The sequence below is a fragment of the Loxodonta africana genome, chromosome 12 (assembly GCF_030014295.1).
Source record: "Loxodonta africana isolate mLoxAfr1 chromosome 12, mLoxAfr1.hap2, whole genome shotgun sequence".
NCBI classification, from domain to species: Eukaryota; Metazoa; Chordata; class Mammalia; order Proboscidea; family Elephantidae; genus Loxodonta; species Loxodonta africana.
In genome coordinates this window covers 49,250,574-49,269,121 of record NC_087353.1, presented here as the reverse complement: position 1 = coordinate 49,269,121, position 18,548 = coordinate 49,250,574, and the positions used below count along the sequence as shown (strand labels likewise).

General features: G+C 38.9%; 1 protein-coding gene across 1 annotated transcript in view; it reads right to left on the bottom strand.

Moving 5' to 3' along the window:
- TMOD3 (tropomodulin 3) overlaps positions 1-18,548 on the bottom strand; it is an 89,466-nt gene that overhangs the window by 65,841 nt on the left and 5,077 nt on the right. The window lies entirely within an intron of this gene.

Below are 18,548 nucleotides of genomic sequence, written 5' to 3'. Positions count from 1 at the left end.
TTTCAAGGAAAAAACATTGTTTTGAAAATGTGTGCTTAAAGGAAAAAATACACACTATCAACCAACTTAATCTTACAGACATATACAGAACACACCACCCAATAGCACCCAAGTATAATTTCTCTCCCAGCCCACATGGAATATTCCAGAATAGGCCACATATCAGGCCACAAAGCAAGCCTTAAAAGAATCCAAAAATCAAAATATTCCAAAGCATCTTTTCTGACTATAAAGCCATAAAAGTAGAAATCAATAACTGAAAAAGCAAGGAAAAAAAAAAAATACATGGAAACTGAACAATACCAAAAACTACTGGGTTATACAAGAAATCAAGGATAGAATAAAGAAATTCATAGATTCAAATGAGAATGAAAACACATTTTACCAGAACATTTCAGACACAGCAAAAGCAGTGCTCAGAAGTCAATTTATAGCAACAAATGCACATATCCAAAAAGAAGAAAGGGCCAAAATCAAAACATTAACCCTACAACTCGAACAAATAGAAAGAGCAGCAAAACAAGCCCTTGGGCACCAAAAGAAAGCAAATAACAAAAACCAGAGAATTAAATGAAATAGAGAACAGAAAAACAATTGAAAGAGTTAACAAGACCAAAAGCTGGTTCTTTGAAAATATCAACAAAATCAATAAACTATTGGCCAAACTGACAAGAGAAAAACAGGAGAGGAAGCATAGCCCGAATAAGGAATGAGATGGGCGATATCACAACAGACCCAAATGAAATTAAAAGAATCATAACAGGATACTATGAAAAATTGTACTCCAACAAATTTGAAAACCTAGAGGAAAAGGACAAATTTCTATAAACACAGGACCTATCTAAACTAACACAGAGATACAACAACTAAATAAACCTATAACAAGAGATTGAAAAGGTAATTTAAAAAACTCCCAACAAGAAAAAAAAAGCCCTGGCCCTGAAGTCTCCACTGGAGAATTCTTCCAAACTTTCATAGAAGAGTACACACCACTAGTACCAGATGTATTTCAGAAGCTAGAAAGGGATGGAATACTCCCAAACTCATTCTATGAAGCCCTGATACCAAAACCAGGTAAAGACACCACAAAAAAAGATAATTACAGACCAGAATCCCTCATAAACATAGATGCAAAAATCCTCAACAAAATTCTAGCCAATAGAATTCAACAATATATCAAAAAAATAATTCACCATGACCAAGTAGGATTCATACCAGGTATGTGGGGGTGGTTCGACATTAGAAAAACAATGTAATCCACCACATAAATAACACAAAAGACAAGAACCACATGATCTTATCAGTTGAAGAAAAGACAACTGAAAAACACTCAGCAAAATAGGAACACCAGGAAAATTCCTCAACATAATAAAGGGCATTTATACAAAGCCAACAGCCAACATCATCCTAAATGGAGAGTCTGAAAGCATTCTCCTTGAGAACAGGAACCAGACAAGGATGCCCTTTATCACCACTCTTATTCAAAATTGTGCTGGAGGTCCTAGCCAGAGCAATCAGGCTAGAGAAAGAAATAAAGGGCATCCAAACTGGTAAGGAAGAAGTAAAAGTATCTCTATTTACAGATGATAGGATCTTATCACAGAGATTGGCAGAACCTGAGAGAATATGCCCCCCTGCCACACTCTAACTCAGAACTGAAACCACCCCCAAAGCCCACTTCTTAGACAAAGATTAGACAGGCCTATAAACTGGCAACTCCTGCCCAAAAGCAAGACAAAAATGCAGGAATGAACAAGGAAACTGGACAAGTGGACATGAAGAGCTCAGGGTGGAAAGGAAGAGACTGCTGTCACATTGTGGGGATTGCAACCAATGTCATAAAAAATGTGTATAAATTTTTGAATTAGAAACTAAGGAGCTGTAAACTTTCATCTAAAGCAGAAAAAAAGATATTAAAAATCCATTTTTTATATTACTATTTAAAATAAGAATCTTTTCTGTTAAAAAATAATGAAACCCATTGTTTTAGTTGTGTATGATTACTTTTAAAGTATCATCATAATAATAATACTTTACTTTGTCTTCTCGAGATGCCTTTGAAATCTTCTGTTCAGTTCTTTTACTTCATCAATTCTTCCTTTTGCTTTAGCTGCTCAATATTCGAGAGCAAGTTTCAGCGTCTCCTCTGACATCCATCTTGGTCTTTTCTTTCTTTCCTGTGTTTTCAATGACCTCTTGCTTTCTTCATGGATGATGCCCTTGATGTCATTCCACAACTCATCCGGTCTTCAGTCACTAGTGTTCAATGCATCAAATCTATTCTTCAGATGGTCTCTAAATTCAGATGGGATGTACTCAAGGTCATATTTTGGCTCTCGTGGACTCGCTCTGATTTTCTTCAGTTTCAGCTTGAACTTGCATATGAGCAATTGACGGTCTGTTCCACAGTCGGACCCTGACCTTGTTCTGACTGATGATATTGAGCTTTTCCATCATCTCTTTCCACAGATGTAGTCAATTTGATTTCTGTGTGTTCCATCTGGCGAGGTTCATGTGTACAGTTGCCGCTTATTTTGGTGAAAGAAGGTATTTGCAATGAAGAAGTCGTTGGTCTTGCAAAAGTCTATCATTCAATCTCCGGCATTGTTTCTATCACCAAGGCCGTATTTTCCAACTACTGATCCTTCTTATTTTTCAACTTTCGCATTCCAATCGCCATAATTATCAATGCACCTTGATTGCATTTCAGACTGCAGCAGCTGATAAAAATCTATTTCTTCATCTTTGGCCCTAATGGTTGGTGCGTAAATTTGAATAATAGTTGTATTAACTGGACTTCCTTGTAGGCGTATGGATATTATCCTATCACTGACAGCGTTGTACTTCAGGGTAGACTGAAACTTTCTTTTTGATGATGAATACAACACCATTCCTCTTTGAGCTGTCATTCCCAGCATAGTAGGCTATATGATTGTCCGATTCAAAATGGCCAATACCAGTCCATTTCAGCTCACTAATGCCTAGGATATCGATGTTTATGTGTTCCATTTCATTTTTGATTATTAATGGATTTTTGCAGCTGTTTCTTCTCATTTTGAGTCGTGTCACATCAGCAAATGAAGGTCCCGAAAGGTTTACTCCATCCACCTCATTATGGTCGACTCTACTGTGAGGAGGCAGCTCTTCCCCAGTCATCTTTTGAGTGCCTTCCAACCTGGGGGGCTCATATTCCAGCAGTATATCAGACAATTATTCATAAGGTTTTCACTGGCTAATGCTTTTCAGAAGTAGACTGACGATTTCCAATTTTCCTAGATTCATACTTCGTATATTCCAAGTTCCAATTATTAATGGATGTTTGCAGCTGTTGCTTCTCATTTTGAGAGCTGGAGATGGAAAAGCAAAGAGAAGAACACACTCGGCATTTCTTAAGCTGAAAGAACTGAAGAAAAATTCAAGCCTCAAGTTGCAATAGTGAAGGATTCCATGGGGAAAATATTAAACGATGCAGGATGCATCAAAAGACAATGGAAGGAATACACAGAGTCATTACACCAAAAAGAATTAGTCTACATTCAACCACTTCAAGAGGTGGCAGATGAACAGAAACCGATGGTACTGAAGGAAGAAGTCCAAGCTGCTCTGAAGGCACTGGTGAAAAACAAGGCTCCAGGAATTGACGGAATACCATTTGAGATGTTTCAACAAACAGATGCAGCAAGGGAGGTGCTCACTCGTCTACGCCAAGAAATATGGAAGACAGCTACCTGGCCAACTGACTGGAAGAGATCCATATTTATACCTATTCCCAAGAAAGGTGATCCGACTGAATGTGGAAATTATAGAATATCACTAATATCACACACAAGCAAAATTTTGCTGAAGATCATTCAAAAAGGGCTGCAGCAGTATATTGACAGGGAACTGCCAGAAGTTCAGGCTGGTTCAAAAGAGGATGTGGAACTAGGGATATCATTGCTGATGTCAGATGGACCCTGGCTGAAAGCAGAGAATACCAGAAGGATGCTTACCTGTGCTTTACTGACTATGCAAAGGCATTTGACTGTGTGGATCATAACAAATTATAGATAACATTGCAAAGAATGGGAATTCCAGAACACTTAATTGTGCTCATGAGGAACCTTTACATAAATCAAGAGGCAGTTGTTCGGACAGAACGAGAGAATACTGATTGGTTTAAAGTCAGGAAAGGTGTGCGTCAGGGTTGTATTCTTTCACCATATCTATTCCATCTGTATGCTGAGCAAATAATACGAGAAGCTGGACTATATGAAGAAGAACGGGGAATCAGGATTGGAGGAAGACTCATTAACAACCTGCATTATGCAGATAACACAACCTTCCTTGCTGAAAGGGAAGAGGACTTGAAGCACTTACTAATGAAGATCAGAGACCACAGCCTTCAGTATGGATTGCACCTCAACATAAAGAAAACAAAAATCCTCACAACTGGACCAATGAGCAACAGCACAATAAATGGAGAAAAGATTGAAGTTGTGGAGGATTTCATTTTACTTGGATGCACAATCAACAGCCATGGAAGCAGGAGTCAAGAAATCAAAAGATGCATTGCATTGGGTAAATCTGCTGCAAAGGACCTTTTCAAAGTGTTAAAGAGCAAAGATGTCACCTTGAAGACTACGGTGCACCTGACCCAAGCCATGGTATTCTCAATCGCATCATATGCATGGGAAAGCCAGACAATGAATAAGGAAGACCGAAGAAGAATTGACACCTTTGAATTGTGATGCTGGCAAAGAATAGTGAATATACCATGGACTGCCAAAAGAACAAACAAATCTGTCTTAGAAGAAGTGCAGCCAGAGTGCTCCTTAAAGCAAGGATGGCGAGACTGTGTCTTACATACTTTGGACATGTTGTCAGGAGGGATCAGTCCCTGGAGAAGGACATCATGCTTGGCAGAGTACAGGGTCAGCGGAAAAGAGGAAGACCCTCAACGAGGTGGATTGACACAGTGGCTGCAACAATGAGCTCAAGCATAACAATGACTGTAAGGATGGCTCAGTACCGGGCAGTGTTTCATCCTGTTGTGCATAGGGTTGCTATGAGTCAGAACCAACTCGATGGCACATGACAACAACAACAACAAAGTATTATAAGATATAAGACATTTATAAAGGATATAAATTAGATGTTAAATCTATCCTTCTGCTAGGTTCACTAATTTGTGTATACAATGAAATCTAAAAGACAGTACATTAAAGAATAATTTTGTAGTTTTTTTGGACGTGATAATTGAACCAGATGCAGGGGCACATCTGAGAGAGGTGGCTGCTGTGCACATGGAAGTCTGGGGAATTGGTGGTTGATCATTTTGTGCAAAATTTCCATGGTAACTAACCAACCCAAGTATGAGATTAGTTAAGTAGCCTGCCTTTCCTGCTATTGCTACTGACATCACCTTGAGTTTTTTTTTAAATGAGATCAACAGAGGATCTCAAAAGTACAACGAAACCTGTTGCCGTTGAGTCGATTCCAATTCATAGCAACCCTATAGGACAGAGTAAAACTGTCCCATAGGGTTTCCAAGAAGCATGTGGCGGATTCGAACTGCCAACCTGTTTGATCAGCAGCCATAGCTCTTAACCAATGCATATCAGGGCTCCTCAAAAGCACAAGGAAAGAGAATAAAATCTGAAGTCTGAAGGCAGTCCAGGAAAACTTTCCCCGGCCAGAATAAAGAAGAGATTTAACTGGAAGCAGGTTACTGAAGTCAAACTTAAAGTAGAAAGCAGTCAGATCATTTCTGTGACTATTACAAGAAAATACTTAACAGGTTACTCATATCGCTTTAAGAACAATCTTTCACAAGATCCTACTGAGAGATTCTGTGGCTCTCATAAGATCACCCCACCTCCTTTTCAGGCTTAAAGCAGCCAAACCAACTCCCAGTCCTATCCCACCTCTTCTCTTTTTAGTTCTTCCCTATGGAGTTGTGGCATCTGAGGGAGCCAAGGCAAGGCCAGAGGGGAACCTACCTCTGTGCATACCAAAGATAAATGCTGCAATAGCCGCACCCTTAGCATACTCAGTTTCATCTTTTTGGTCTGTTTGTTTAATAGACTGGGTAGACTAGGAAATGCTGAAGCTTTTTTAGAAGTTGCTGAAAACTCAAAAAATCTTAAAATAGAAATCACATCATGTGAGCAAGTCTCTGGGGTTATGGGGTTACAGAGCTCTTTATCCATGCTGGTAACCCACGAGTCTTCCACCAGTCATACTACGGACAAAACCAAATATGATACGAGGTGGCCTGCAGGGAAGGCTTATCAGAGCTCAACCATCAATCAAAATGCTGAATCCAGTCCAAGTGCATAATGGAGAGAAATGGGTTTTCTTTCTCTCTCTCTCCGAAAGGGAAGCATGACTCAACCTTCCTCTTGCATGAATTTCTTTATCCACCAAGTTAGTAAGCACTGAACTATATACAAAACCCTAAAATAAACTAGGCTAGATTTAAAGAAATCATGCTAACAGCAAGCTGAATTTTATGCAATGAACAAAAAGTAAACCGTAACATCTTTCCTCAGTTTTATCCCTTCTGAATTCCTTGGGACTTCAGACCAGATTTTTAGCTTCATTTTCTGATGGATCTTCTGAATTCAGAAATTCTTTTCAACTTTATCATCTTCAAATCAAGATATATTTGCCTACATTTATTAAGTGCCTATCACATTTAATGTACTGCCCTGGGGTTGGGTGGGTAGTGCTGGACTGGAGGGGTAGGGCATAGGCAGAGGAAAGGGACCATGGGAAGGAGAAGAAGAGAAATTGAAAAAATTGTATAGGACAGATTCTTGTTCTCTTCCCCTACCCCCTTCCGAAATGTTTCTCAAACCAGAATTTAAGAGATGACAAGGATCAAGGATAGGGCACGAACTGGGCACAGAGACTGTAATGTTGGATTGTAAATTAAATGTTAAGTGTAGCTACAAAGCTAGTACTTTTAAATTTTCTTTGGATACACCATTGGTGTCTCTCAAATTATAAAAGTGGTGACCAGCAAAGTTGGTCAAATAGCAGAAGTAACTCTGATTGTCCCCCGGACCCTCTCCTGCCAATTCCATTACTGGGCATGACTCAACCGATGCATTGGGAAGCCATCACTTTTTCTTCACTTTTTCTATTTCTCCACTCCCACTTCACATCTGAGCGCAAAAACTCTACCTTCTAGCAATGATATACATCCACAATTAAGCCATAATAAAGATTGAGAAGCACATCACTGTTCACTGAGAAGGTGTTTATGTAAACAAACCCCCCAATGAGGAAACTCTGCTGGGAGAAATCAACTACGCTCAACAAAGTGTGCTTAAATGAAGATGTTCACGATTGTCATCAGTCAGTAGATCCGCTGATAAACAGTAAGGCACAAAAACCCGGGTGGCGTAGTGATAAGTGCTACAGCCGCTAACCAAAGGGTCAGCAGTTCGAATCCGCCAGGCGCTCCTTGGAAACTCTACGGGGCAGTTCTACTCTGTCCTATCGGGTTGCTATGTGTCCGAATCGACTCGATGGCGCTGGGTTTGGTTTGGTTTTTAAGGCACAAAAACTTTTTTTCTTTTTATTGTACTTTAGATGAAGGTTTACAGAACTAGTTTCTCATCAAATAGTTAGTATATATATTGTTTTATGACATTGGTTAACAACCCCATGACATGTCAACACTCTCCCCTCTCGACCCCGGATTCCCTGTTACCAGTTTTCCTGTCCCCTTCTCCATCTAGTTCTTGCCCCTGGGCTGCTGTACCCCTTTAGTCTAGTTTTGTTTTATGGAAGTGCAAAAACATTTTGTATGAAAGCAATCCCAGCATTCTGGAGACTTTAAAAAGGTAAGGTTTTGTTCTAACATAGAAGAAAGTGCTCTAAGGGATTACCAAAACTAATTTAAACTGCCAAAATAAGCCCAGAAGATATGGACTATGTTAGAATATTTTTAATATGAAGATTGCCTAGATTAATGATCAGAAAATACTGATATACGTACACACTTACTACTATTGTTTGTGTTGATTAATTGCAAAATAATGCATTACCTTGGCCAAAAATATCAAATGGTACAGTAAGTAAATGTCTAAAATACCATACTAAATACTAAGATGTCCTCCTACCCAGTCTCACTTTACTGGTGTTTTAATCGTTCCAGACCAGATTTTGTTTTTGAACCAACAAACTCTCTTCTTCCTAATAAAATTCTACTTTTTGTTGTTGTTGTTGTTTTATAGGGGACAGTGGGTCTGGATGGATTGTAATGGGGATAAGATCGTAGTAAGTTTTTAAATTTTAATGAGGAAAACCTTCAGTTAAAAAGAAATGAAAAGAAAGCTTTTCTTTCTTTTAGACTATGGGACTTGAACTCCTTTTCTTTGCTAGAATAGACAGGGCTCTATCTTTAGACTGCCTGAGGAATACCATGGAGATTATAGAGGCCTTCACTAATCCAATCACCACAGAGACCAAGGAGGAAAAACAATAAAACCAACAAAACCTATAGGGAACACCAAAATTCTTTGGGAGAAAAAGCCAAGCACTTAGCTCCCCACACTGAACAAGGGGTCAGTAGATCTACAGTACCTAAGGGCTTGGTGACTTTGAGCAAGTCACTTTACTTCTCAGTTTCTGGGCTAGATGAAGGCTAGCCAAAATATGGCACCTATTCTACAATAGGCCCGCCATATCTATGACAAACTGCAAATCAAACACAGCCTTTACCCCTGAGGGCAAATTCCCCTCAATCCCCAAGCAGTCACTACCAACAGATGAGAATTGCCGAAAGGGGTGAAACTCATTCATTGTATCCCTGGGCCAGATGGGCTTGAGTCTTTTCTAGCTCTAATTATCTGTGATCTTAAAGAAACACCATTTAACCCAATCCTGGGGAAAAAAACTAACTTACCCTCAACACTGCCAAGATGAACAATGTATATGTAGAAAGAAAAAACATAAAAGCTGAATCATGCTAGACAAGCACAAAAACAAAACAAAGTGAAACAGTTCAGGAAGGTGACTTGCAAAACCAGAACAGATAAACAATGGAAAAATAATGAAGTTAAACTTGGGCCAAAGTCGATAAGTACCATGAAAAAAAAAAAATTAAAGTGGTATGACAATATTAAAAAATGCTTTCCCAAAAACTCACCAAATAAAGAAATTTCTACAGATCATTTCCTATTTTCTCATTGATTTTCATATTACAAATATTTTTAGGAAATATAAATTTCCAATATATCATTAAATCATAGGAATAAATGCAAAAAGAAGTCTTAATTAAGAAGTTAAATACACATTTTATTAATTTGCCTCATTTGTTTTCCACAATGGTATGTACAATTCTCTTCAACAACCCTCCTTGACCCATCCTCAATTTTCACATTTCTCCATCCTATCCTCTTCAAAGACTAGCTCAAGTCCCTCCTCTCTAAAACCTTTCCTAGCTCCTCCAACCCTAAAAAACTCCAAACTCATTTCCATCGAGTCAACTCAGACTCATGGCAACCCTATATATTACACAGTGGAACTCCAAATGGTTTTCTTGGCTGTAGTCTTTATGGAAGCAGATTGCCAGGCCTTTCTTCTGTGGTGCCACTGGGTGGGTAGGTTAGCAGGTGAGTGCAAACTGTCTGCACCACCTACGGATCCCCCTCCAACCCTTAGCCTTTTTTCCCTTCTGAAGGCCATCAGTGCTCAGGGTGCATCACATCATTTAGCCCCGATATCTGTCAGTGTTTCACGTGTCTGCCTGGTGTCCCAGCTGACACATATGCATGCTCCTTGATGAACCATGCCTTACCCCTACATGGTGTAGGCATTTCATATACACCTTCAAATGCCTTTGGGCCCTAGTGGTACAGTGGCTGCTAATCAAAAGGTCAGCAGTTCAAATCTACCAGCTGCTCCTTGGAAACCCTATGGGGCAGTTCAACCCTGCCCTATTAAGTCTCTATCAGTTGGAACTAACTCAACGGCAATGAGTTTTTTTTTGTTTTTGAATGTTTTACCCCTACATGGTGTAGGCATTTCATACACACCTTTGAAGACACAGTACACTAATGACTTTTAGGGATACCACTGGTATTACTCTAATCAATTTCAGAGGCCTGGGGATGAAATGGAAACCCCGGTGGCATAGTGGTTAAAAGCTACAGCTGCTAACCAAAAGCCTGGCAGTTCAAATCCACAAGGTGTTCCTTGGAAACCCTACAGAGCAGTTCTACTCTGTCCGATAGTGTTGTTACGAGTCCAAATAGACTTGATGGAAACAGGCTTGGTTTTCGGTTTCAAGGTGGGGGGTATGAAACAAGCTTTGCTATAGCAATTAAATTAATTTTCAGACTAACAGGAAGAAGCAGTTATGATAGGTATTTGAGGAGGCACAAGATGACAAGCTGCATAATGTATCTTGATGCCTTACAGAGGAGATGTGAAATTTAGACCCAATCAAAGAGATGTGGTAGCCCCTGGAGTTAAGGTATAATTCTTATCAAGGGGATAAAGCATGAAATGACTACCTAAAACAAGAGAGTAAGTGAACCCTCTCAGTCAATAGTAGGGCAAAAGGGAGGCATTCTTCAAGAAAATGGCGCAGCCCCACTACCTCGGCCCTGTATACCACCTGCAGAGAATCTCATTCCTAATGTGATATCCTGAAGGAATAACTGAAGCAAAACCAACAGATCAGGTGCTTGTAAGTAACCAAATGGCGGCCAGGGGCAATATTCACCCACCCACCATAAGCGATCTTGAAACAAAAGGGAATAGAGCAAGATGATTATTCTCTTATAGACCAAAGACAGCACTGAAGAGTTTTGCTAAGGAAAAGTAATTTGGAATCATTGAATTGTACATCTAAAATGGATGGATTTTATGGTACGTACCTTGAAAAAACTGTTTTTAAAAAAAGATATTTGGTGCCTTGAGCTGGAGTATTTGCATGCGGAGAAGCACCCAACAGTCCAGAAGGAGGTAGTACTCACAGGTTTTTATTGGAAGACAGAAGGCACAAAACCTCTGGTATGAAAACTGAAATTTCTCAAGATATTAAGACAGGAGAGTTCACTATCAATGATTACAGAAAATACTAAAATATGACCTTTGAGAAATACATATACATTGTGGTACATTCATATGATGAAGTATTATTAAGCAGTAAAAAGAAATGAGCTATCAAGCCATGAAAAAACATGAAGGAAACTTAAATGCTTACCATTAACTAAAAGAAGCCAGGCTAAAAAGGCTACATACTGTGTGATTCCAATTACATGACATTCTGGAAAAGGCAAAACTACACAAGCAGTAAAAAGATCAGTGGTTGCCAGAGGTTCAGGGGGAGGGATGAATAGGTGGGAGCATAGGACATTATTAGGGCAGAGAAACTATTCTACATAATACTGTAATTATACATGATATTAGACATTTGTCAAAACCGGCATTACTGTACAACACAAAAAGTGAACCCTAACGTAAACTATGGATTTTGGTTAATAATACTGTATCAATATTGGTTCATCAACTGTAACAAATATACCAGTACAATATGCTACCAACAGAAGAAATAGTATGGGGGGGGGAAATATGGGAATTCTCTGTACTTTCTGTGTAATTTTTCTATAAACCTAAAAATGCTCTAAAAAATAAAGTCTATTAAATACATACACACACACACACAATAAAAACCAAACCATACAAAACTACTAATAATAGAATCATACAGCTAGTGGGGATAGTCTAGGAAAGGAGAAATGGGAGGCAGTGAGGGTAGAAAGAAAGACAAATGAATATTTAAGACTGAGGATAGTTGAAAGAAGAGAAGTCTTAGAAATCATTGCTCTTGGCCAAGAAGCTAGGTTTACTGCCCCCAGGGTCGTAATGTCTGCTTTGGTATATACTCTTTAAAAACGGGCTAAAGGTCATTTTTCCTTTGATAGCAAATAAGAGAAAGCAAGAGAGCAACACAGAAGTAAAAGACAATTTAACAGATGGAAAAGAGAGGAGGTTGTTGAGAGATTAGTATAAGAGCCAAAAACAGGAGTTCAGGATGTAATTCTAAAATTAACACCCATGACACCAACTTTAAATATAATTTTCAAGTGATAAAACTACCATATCTTACGTACACCTTAGGAACACTTTTCTTCCATTTATCTGAGTTTCTCAGATTAACAAAGGGATCATGTACCATACTTTCATGTAATGATGAGAAAAAAAATCAATTTTTACTGGCATACCTATTATATGCCAGGCGTTTTACCACATACATCTCTTTATAATAACTGCAAAATATTACATTCCCATTTCACAGATGAACAAACTGAGTGAGGCTCAGAGAGGATAAAGCACCTGACCAAGGTCTCAATAACAGATGTGAAGTTTGAACCTAACCCTAAAATCCATGTGTCTCTAAAATACTCTATACCATGTTCTTAGTATTATGTTACCACACATTACAGAAGCAAATTAAGTGACAATAACTGACAGCAAGAAGCCACAGCTGGAGGCAAAAGAGAAGGAAAACTATTACTAAAGTAACTAAAATACAAAAGCAACCCATTAAAACAAAGTTTAATGAGAAAACACACACACACATAAAAGCAAAGGACTAGTTAATGCAGTTACCAATAGTCTACACTGAGGCACACAATGAATTCTAAATTCCATGATCCCCAAATCACTTTGGTTAAATTAAGTTTAAAAACCAAACCCCAGTGCTTTGGAGGACTCCATTTAAGACGACCAGAATAAACTGCATATATAATGTACTTCACAAAGAATGACATTTAAAATAGCTTGTCAAGAAAAGTTTCGATTTCTCACTAGCTTTGTAACTTCGGGCAAGACAATTATTCTTCTGTCCCTCTGCTTTCTTCTCTAACAAGTAGAACAGTATCTATCCTAAGGGGCTGATGCAAGGATTAAATTATTTAATACATATAAAACACTTAGAACAGTGTTTGACACAGACCAAGTATTCAATAATGTTAGCTAATGGTGTCATTATCATCGCCAAAGTTCATTTTTAACGAATACTGTATCAGCTCCAGTTGGGCAAATGAGATATTACTATACTCTGCTCCATACAAGGAGACCCTGGTGGTGTAGTGGTTAAGTGCTGCTAACCAAAAGGTGGGCAGTTCGAATCCATCAAGCACTCCTTGGAAACTCTATGGGGCAGGTCTACAGGGTCACTATGAGTTGGAATCCACTGAACAGCAATGGGTTTGGGTTTTTTTGTTTTTTTTTTTTTTGGTTTTTGCTCCATATAATAATAACAGACAATTAATGGCAGAGATTGGTGAGAGAGGTAGAGTATAAATACATATAAACATGAGAGTAGATGTACACAAAGAAAACAAGAAGCCAACACTTTGCCTGTACTTCTATCAATATTTACCTCACTGTATTATACTCAGTTGTGTAAATAAACAACTGTGAGTACTTTGAGGGCAGAGATTTATTTTTATATTAGCCGCACCTAATGTAGTGCCAGAAACCCTGGTGGTGCAGTGGTTAAGAGCTACAGCTGCTAACCAAAAGGTCGGCAGTTCAAATCCACTAGGCACTCCTTGGAAATTCTATGGGCCAGTTCTATTCTGTCCTATATGGTCACTGAGTCGGAATCAACTTGACGGCAAGGGGTTTGGTTTATTTTTTTAATGTAGTGACTGCAACATAGTAGACACTAAATAAATGTACAGTAAAATAATTAGGGCTGCTCAGTAACCTTTGAGCTCAGTGATGGAAGTACCTGATTTTGCCATATCCTAACTGGGCTGGAGGCAGAGTCAGTACAAGCTTAATTACTAATCTTTGTTTAACTGACTATCAATATTCTACTCCCCTATTCTTTCTGAACTGGTAAACAAATTTCAAAAAGCAATTTTAAAATTTTTCAAATGATGATAAAACAAATTTCAGTAATTTATTTTAAACATTGAAGTATTGCTCTGTATTGCCTGCTATGCCTAAAAGCTAATTCTGATGGTCAAATGGTCAAAAAGCCATAGCAATAAACACACTAAATAAGAAACACATCTGGATGCAATCTGTTGGATGCAGTGCAGATACAAAAAAGGTAAGGCATGGTCCTGTCCCTCTGACTTCCAGTAGCAAAGAAAGCATGTACTGGGATGACAGTCTAACCACAAGCCCCCTTGTCTGGGATCACCCTTACGTTTCCCAGTACCTGTGAAATATCCAGCTTAGGTGACCACCTAACAATGCCCCCTCTGTCACAGCTGTTTGGTACAGAGGTCACCTCCCAACCCAAGCAGGACAAGTCAAATCCAATTCTTCTCCAGAAATTTGGAAAGCTGAGAGACAAAACCTATGTTGCGAGATCATATATTATGAAGTCTGGAGGCAGCGTCACAGCAAGCCAAAGTTACACTTAAGCTGAAGCTAGGGAGAAGAAAAAAGCCATGTGAAAGCAGAGAAAGCCAATCTGTAGCAGAGAGAACAGAAGCAGAGTCAGAGCCAGTCTGGAGAGAGAGGCACGCGCCTAGGGTGTGAGTTTTAAGAGGACACCAAAACACTCAGTAATTAAGATAATTAATATTATCATGCCTGATAATTTCAAAAGTTAAAATAAATGTCCTGGAATGGAGCAAAGGGGTAGAAAGAAGCAAAAGAGAGCCCACGCAAACCACAGAGACAGAAAGGAGAGGTCAGGGGGCTTTCCAAGTGCCTGCTCTGGATTTCAGCTGCAGCTCATTTCAGGGAGATCAGCCTTAGAATAACAACCTGCTACAACCCCAGGGCCTGCCTCCATAAAAAAAAAAAAACGAGCTCAAGTGGGTTTGTGTTCCCTGGGACCTAAAAGCTTGACTGAGACACTATTTGGGGAAAATGAGACATGCACATAAAGCTTTTTTTTTTAAATCAAGGCCAACATATAATTAACTGACAATTAGTGCTAGAGAAGTTCAGAAATCACTATGGGTGGTCAGGGAAGGATACATTTAGCTAGCTAGAGAGAAGTGCATAGCAAAAAAAGAGATCAAAACTCAGGCTAAAAAATGGGGGAACAGGAGGGGTCCCAGGGAAAGGAGGGGGAGAAAAGTGAAGGGAAACCGATCTTCACACAACCTGTTTACAGCCATATAATACGGCTTCTGTGCCTCCAGTCCCTGGCTTACCCTGTTCATTATACCTGAAATAACCTTTTCCTCCTGATCTCATGTTCAAGTCCTTTCACATATTTCAGGGCCCAGCTCAAATAACATTTCTTTCAAGAGGCTTCCCTGGTGTTCTACTCAAAAGAAGACACAGGCCAGAACTAGGGTTTGGGCAGTGGGAAAAGAAAGGAAGAAAAGAGGATATGGTTTCCTTTGAGGCAGGGAAGGCTAAGAGCCTGAATGTAGTGACAAGGGCTATCCTCTGGTGGACAGCAAACCACACCCAGGAGTTTACTTGTTATATCATCTCACGTCTTAGGAGAGTGGGAAGCGAGCTGGCCTGACCAGAAGGGGTGGTGATGGGGCTGGAGAAAAGCAGCAAAGAAAGGGCAGGCGTAGAGGGTGTGCTGATGACTGACAGGGGGCTGAGCCGTACTGAAGGCCTCACACAGGGGAAACCGTACAAATCTGTCCATTTCTGTATGGTTCTGCCGTTTTCTCCAATAAACTGTAGATCCTAGGAACAAAACCAGAAAAACACAGTGGGAGGGCAGGAAGAGGGGTCAACTTTGAAATAATCACATATGTATTGATATTTCAGAGCCCTGATGGTGCAGTGGTTAAGAGCTTGGCTGCTAACCAAAAGGTCGGCAGTTCGAATCCACCAACAGCTCCTTGGAAACCCTGTAGGGAAGTTCTACTGTGTCCTATAGAGTCACTATGAGTTAGAATCAACTTGACAGCAACAGGTTTTGGTATTAACATTTCCCAATCAAATTAGAGCTTTTCCCTCTTCTCGGGTTTAGCACCCTAGTGGGCATATTAAAGAGGAAACAAAAGAAAGAAAACAGTTCCTTAGGAATAATAACTTGGGTTAATAATAGTTCACCATGAAGGAAAATAAATCTCACCATGCTTGCCCCAGAATAAGGACTGCTAGAATATATGCCACTTACAGTATATACATTTGAGGGGCCTCCTTTCTTTTCACTGGACATGCATATCAAAGGAATATTCCTTAACAACACCTCATTGAAGTTATAATACCACACCCAGGAAATAAAAATATTTTGTTGGTTATAATTTTCTATAAGGAAATTCCCTACTTGATGATTAATAATAATAATATCCTGCTCAAAGAGACTGCTATGTCATAGGTTAAGAAACTACAACAATTTTACCTATAAGTTTCTATATATATGAAACCATATAGACATATCAAACAACTGCTACTGGTTAAAAAACTTAACTAAAAGCTCTAGGAAGTGTTTTAAAAATCAGGAGAATACCCTTGCCATCCACACTCTGATTCACTCTCACTCTATTCCACTCAGCCCTCACTTTCTGCCAACTTACCATATTTTCATCTGTTTTCTCACACACACTTCAGGAATTGTGTTCACTAGTATTTACCTGTAGTGATGCTGGTGCTTATATATGTCCAGATATGAAGCTGTTTATTTGCAACCTCAGTAAGTTTATCTTGGTATGTTTGTGTTCCTTCCTTAGTGAGTTTGAGCATATGTACCTGAGGGCGTGTATATCTTTACTGGTCAAAAAGTGTGTGCATCTGTGAAGTAGCCTTGACTGTACCTCAGTAATTCTCAAAATGAACTGTTAAAAGCGTATAAGGGTGAACGAAGTCAATCACAAATGATCATACACTGAATGATTCTATTTACATGAAATGTCCAGAATAGGCAAATCCACAGAGACAAAAAGTAGATTAGTAGTTGCCTAGGGCTGGGAGAGTTGGAGGAAGAGGGTGGTGGCTGCTAACAGATAAGTTTTTTTTTTTGTTTTTATTGGGGGGGGGGAGGTGATAAAAATGTTCTAAAATTACAGTGATAGTTGCATAACTCTGTGGATATACTAAAAACCATTGAATTGTATACTTTAAAAGGGTGAATTTTATGGTATATGAATTATATCTCATAAAGCTATTTTATATCTATATCTAAAAGTGTATAAGGGAACCAAAGTCATCCTGCATTTTCAATGAAGGGTAACCCTGTCTTTTAAAACCTTAGCCCTTTTCTCCTCCTATTTTAATTAAGCTTTGGGATTCACGGATCCCCACTGATAAGTCCCCTTGTCTTCTCTTCTTCTCCAGCCTTGTTTGTTTTCACTCACAAGGGTGACCCACGCATGGGCAAAAGCATTCACTAGTTACAACTAAATCTCTGAATACAAAATAACATGTATGCTATGATTACAACCGTATAAAAATATGTATGTGAATAAACAAGACCTGTAAGGAAATGAGAAAAGGAAACAGCTGCATTACAGCAACAAGATTGTGGTGACATTCTTTTAAAAATAATGTTGTCATCTTATTGTCTTATAAGTAAATAAAACCTGGAAGAAAAATAACCGACCTGTCTCCTTAGAAATTGTTCCAAGGCAAATTCAGGAACTGTGTGCCATCAAGGATTAAAATGAAGTAGTGGGGCAGAAACGTGAAAAACACACAGGTAATACATATTTACATTTATTTTAACCAAGTCAGTAGACATATTAAGCTTCTGTAGGCTTGCTCTATTATGGGGGTTGGTGATCTCTCCAGGCTTGAATTTCCTTCCTTCTCCCCAACATTTGCCTAGCTCATGGGCAGGGCACATATTCTCCTGAAATGAGGTTGCCTCCATTAACTCGACCTACAGAAAATGCATTTACAATTCAAATTCATAGTTAGCATTTCTTCATCAGGAAATATATGGCAACCAACCCTGGATCAATCAATCTAGCCCTAGCCTGGAAGAGGTGCAGAAAAGTTTTTTAAGATCCAAGGCTTGCTCTTAAGAAACGTACAAACCAAGCACAACTAAAATACAGTGTCAAGTCAATTCAATGCAGAAAGCAAAGTTTTTAATCTGTGTTGCTGGAACAACTAGATACCCATATAGGGGAAATACGAACCTCAATCCCTACCTCACTTCAAAACACAAAAATTAATTTGAGATGGATCACAGACTTAAATGTAAAACTTAGCACAATTAAAGTTTCTAGGAGAAAACAAAGAATATCTTCACAACCCTTGAAGAAGGCAAAGATTTCTTGGTCAGGACACACAAAAAATGATGGAATAGACTTCATAAAAACTTCTGCTCATCAAAACATCTTTTAAAAAATAAACAGACATGCCACAGACTGAGTAAAACATATGGATCTGACACAGGACTTGTACTCAGAATACACAAAGAACTCCTACAAACAACAACAAAAATGAACATCCCAGTGAAAAAAATAGGCAAAAGACTTGAACAGATACTTTGCAAAAGAAGATATAGTAATAGCCAAATAGCATACAAAAGAGTACTCCATTCCTAATCCTCAGGAAAACACAAATTAAAACCACAATGAGATACCATTTTACATCCTTTAGAATGGCAAAAATAAAAAAGACTGACAAGACAACACAGCTGGCAACACTAA